The sequence below is a fragment of the Pseudopipra pipra genome, chromosome 5, assembly GCF_036250125.1.
Source record: "Pseudopipra pipra isolate bDixPip1 chromosome 5, bDixPip1.hap1, whole genome shotgun sequence".
Taxonomy (NCBI): domain Eukaryota; kingdom Metazoa; phylum Chordata; class Aves; order Passeriformes; family Pipridae; genus Pseudopipra; species Pseudopipra pipra.
In genome coordinates this window covers 48,740,567-48,745,485 of record NC_087553.1, presented here as the reverse complement: position 1 = coordinate 48,745,485, position 4,919 = coordinate 48,740,567, and positions in this window count along the sequence as shown.

The following is a 4,919-nucleotide window of genomic DNA, read 5'->3' as shown; positions in this document are numbered from 1 at the left end:
TTTCCATTTCATGTTTTTGTTTATGTCTTGATCACTTCCCAAATTTCTGTGCACCCTCCTGCATTCCATGAGGTTTTTCTATACAGCTTCTTTTAGGGACAGGATATTTTTAACTAGAAATTGCAACAGAGTTTACTGAAAATACTCTAAGGATTATTTGTAGTTTACTGATTTAATAGAAATGAGAAATACTACTTGCAGTTATTAATACGTTTCACCTTGTCATTTTTTTATCACTTATTCAACAAGCTAGTAAAAATACTGTTTATATTTTGACATTATTTTATAGAGACATAATTGAAGACTACATTTTACATGAGTATTTGTATTTAGTCAAACTCGTCTCCAATAAGATCAAGGTTATGGAGGGTTTCTGTGTGAGTGGGATCAAACCTGGGAGATAAAGCAGAAGGAAGGTGTTGCTGCAGAATGGTGAGGAGGACAAATCTGCACATCTGCTCCTCACAGAAATTGCTGAGGAGGTTCTTGCACTCCATCCTCACAAAACAGTTCCAGCATTACTCTTAACAAGCTGGGACTTGTTAAGTGAAGGCTTTAGTGGGAAGTGGACAAGCATTTACTGTGATGAGAGGTTGCAGGTGTGTCAGTGGCAATCCCGTGTCCAGAGCTGCAGAGAAGGGCAGTGACCACGGGCAGAGCTTTCAGCACAATGACTAGCAAAGTACAGTGATGATTTAGTGGCACTTTTTTGTTGTTGTTTTTTTACACAGAAGGAATTTAATTTTGACTCTTTCTAATTCATGATTGAATCCATTAATTTTGCAGCTTAAAAATCAGTGTTCTTTTCTTATTAAACTTCTTTAGGTCCTTTTCTGCTCAATTTCAAATTCAGAGGTAGCCCTATACAGCAGCACAGCTCACCCTCAGTGCTGCCCTGCAGCTATTCTAAGTCTCTATAGAGTCAGACAACCCAAAAAAGCATTTCTCCGTCTGTGGCACTAGGTTTGGGATTTGGGGTAAACTTTTTTGGTTACCTAGGAAATAAAAGTCAGTTAAAATAGCCCTGTGAATGTTGGGAGAATGTTTCAGCTTGGATGCTATTACACATACATTATTGTTGGAAAACAAGTGTAGCAAAAATTTCAAGCACATTGATTTGGAGCAAGAAGGGCATTGATCAATGTTCAGCTGGTTTCCATCAACTGTTGGACACATTGCCCACTACCAGTGTGGAGTGAAAAAACAAATACACTGTTACTGCTGGATTATACTGGAGACTGAAAAGCTGGATCCAATCGCAGTCCTCAGTATTACAGAGCTCACCTTTAGAGACTCAGACCCAGAGTGAGTACAACTTCCTTGCACAACCAGATGTGCACACCTTAGGTGTTTGTGAAGGGTTGGTCACCCTGCAGGCAGCAGTTGAACTATTTGGGATACTGAGTAGGAAGCTATTTCCTGCAGGTCCCTGCAGCATCCAGCTGCTTACAACTGGTGACACGGAAATTTAAAATTTTACTCCTCAGCAGCACTAAATTATTTTCTTTATGTAGTAATTATATAGTCACTTCAAGGTGTCGTGAAACATTCTGGGCTCTGAACTCTGATACCGCTCTGCATGGAGCTAAGGAACTGCCAGTGCTGATGTTGATGGAGAAATACAGCCAGCTCTGCTCAGTACAGACAATTCTGTAGTTAATAGATGCTAAAATCACAGTGAACCTGACTTTGCTATCCCACAAATGCAAAGCCAGGCTACTCTAAGACAGTCTGTGTTGGGAATATAAAACAGAGAACTTGGCTTCCTTTGCAAATCGAAGAGAACAGCCTGATTTGGAGATTGGCAAGAGCCAGAAGAGAAGTAGAAACTTTTTGCAAAAAAAGTTTGCTTTATAAATAGTGTATAACATCCCTAGATACCATAGTACTGACTACATTATAAATGCATAAGAGATCCATTAAGAGAGATGGGGAGGGGGAAAAAAACCTGACAAATTAGGTTTTTATAGCTGAAAGCCCTAAAGATTTCTTCTGCATTGCAAAAGAGTATAAAGATTTTTATCCTTAGACAAAGGTTACATCTTTTCTCAGGAAAGAAAGGGCAGAAGAAAAGGAAGAAAACAATGAAGGAAAAAAATGCCAAGAGGAAAAGTATTATGAGATAGGTCAGATTCAGCACTGTGGCCAGGGGAATGGGAATCGCAGACCGAGAACTAGAGAGAGGCTTCAGAACTGGTCAGTTTTGTTTCTTATGAAGGCAACCTGTGTGTAACCTCAGGCCAGAAGTATGCTGTGGCCCATCCTAACAAAGGATGGCCTGACAGGATAGGCAAGTTTCCATTCTGGGCATATGACCTGGCACCATCTAATGTTCTAAAGACGGCTTCTAAAAATATATGATTATATTTTGAATACAGTGCCTGAAACCAGGTGATGCTGCACAGCTACAACTGGCTGAGTAGTGGGGCTTTTTTAGTAGGAAGACAATAGTGTGTGTTACCTCCCCTCAGGCACATTCTCACCGTGGTGTTTGTGCATGAAATGTGTGCTGCAGCACTGAAGAAGGTTCCCTGTCTGCTGCCGTTGCTGGTGAGGAAGATGGCTAAGACCAGGTCCCTGCACCTGTTTAATTTTTACTCTTGGGTGAGTCTTCACATGCTTCTCTGGGTGAGGAAACATGGTACCTTCCAGGCTGAATTTGAAGCAGGTTTCTGATATCTGAAATTGCTCAGTGAAATAAATTGTTTAAAGATCGAACATAAGAGGTTTGATGAATAAAGACAGAATACAGTCCTGGCATACACGAAGGAGGTATGTGAACTAGAGAAGAACAGAAAGGGGGACTGGAAAGGGAGCAGGAAGCCCTATAAAGGAACCACATCCTGAATGTCTTGCAACCAGATGTACCACAAGATTGCTTGATTTAGGGCAGGAAGTCAAATATTTTGTAATTCCTGCTTGTTTGGCTTAGGGGTATAAAAATAGTAAAACTAAGATAAGTACCAGGAAGGATTCAGATGATGGACCTGCAGCCTACCTCAAGTACAAATACAGAAAGGGCACAATGGGCCAGAGCCAGCATTCAGGAGTTTGCCTTTATCTGAACAAGCCAGAACAGACTGGTTCTACCCACAGACAAGAGGAAGCTTCTGGATCAACCTGCTCTCAATGCACAAAAATGTCTACATAAACATCAGAATTGGCCTGTTGGAGACTGGTGATAGATGTCTATGTCCTTCAAGCATTTCCAGTTCTGGGGCAAGCAATTTGTCCTGGTGAGGACACCAGGCTTAAACTCAGTAAGTGTGGGGCTCCTGGAAATCTACTCCAAGGCTTCTATGGCATATTACGAAATTGTATTACTTAGAGAAATTTCTCTGAAGGGGTCAAAAAATACCAGAACCCAACCATCTGAAAAACTAGTACTTTTCTAAAATTCACTGCTATGCGTCAGGTGCCCTGTAGCTCTTTTGCATGCACTGGAGAGAAGGTTTGTTGGTCATTGCATGATGCTGGAGTACTGTTACTATAGTTCCTTTTCCAATTTTCTCTCCAGTTCTTCACTAAATTATCTTAATAGAGAGTTAAGCTACAAGTCCTGCCAAAAGGTATTGCAGATGCTTCTATGGATTCAAGAGATCTAGGACCAATTCATTGGAGACAGCTGCACCATGGGCTCTGAGACACAAAGCTAGTAGCCTAAGTTCAGGTCTGTTTGACCCATTCTTAAGGCTCATCCATTTTTGGCCACTCTAAGAAACATGGTGTCAGACTGGATGGGGATCTGACCAGATCCAATGCAGCTGCTCTCATTTTACATCCTGCTTCCCCAGAAAGCCTGCAGCCCTCGTGTCTATGCAGCAAGCGAAGTGTGGAATGACCCCCAAGACCAGCACATTTGCTTGGTGGCTGCAAATGGTGTCTGCTGTGTGTCACCTCATGGCTGACAGGGCATGAGACAACTGGCAGGGATCTGTTTGAAGATTCCAGGGTCTTTAAGATCAGTCAGTAAAATACCCCAGAACCATAAACTGTGAAACTATTGGTCAATATTGGATTGTAAGACAATCACTGTGTGACCCTGCATACCCAAAATTTGTCAGTGCTGATTGGACCTGTAATGTCAAAACTGAAGTAAGTACCCAAAAATAGCACTTGAAGGAGAGACCTCATTCCCTTCTCAGTGTCTCTTTTCTTCTAGTTAGTGACTGCTCTTTATATTTCCAGCAATCCAAGGATGGTTTCAGTTGTGTTAGTTACAGTTTTGACGTCTTCAGAATTTATAAAGCACTCAGCTTTAGACCACAAAAAGAAAATAAGTCAAAACCAGTCACAAAGCTGTCAGTTCACAGCTCGTTCCGGTTCATGTGTCTTTCACTTTTCGTTTATGTGGTAGTATTTCCCACAGCAGAAATCCACAGTCTGAGTGTAAAGCTCAAATACATCTATTCATCAGATTTACCCCAAACGCCACTCAGACTAAACCATTGTGAGAACAGCACCACCAGAGTAACTACTGAGCTTGCAGGCAGCAGAGTGAAAACATCCCAGTGTTCTCATGGGATCATCCTGTATCTGTACAGCTCTGGACACCCACATCAATGCTTCTGCCAATGTGTATATCCTGCAGTTTAAGAAACATTGGTTTATCTACTGACAAGTCAAAAGGAGATGTAACATACTTCAAACACTCCTGATTTTGTGAGATACATAGTAGGACCCAGCTGGCACTTTTCAACCAAACATTATCCTGCCACCCAAAGAAATTCAACTTGGCTTTTAGCCCTCTGTTCAGCTTTCCTTGACATACAGCAACATCTCTGTCCCTCACCTGAGCTGTGTGCAGCCTCACATGCGTTGCACAGCAAACCTGCACCTTCAGATGTGTGCAGGGCTAGAGAAGAGCTGCCCTCCTGAGAAATCATGTTGGCCATTTTCCTCCCTCCAGGAGAATGGGG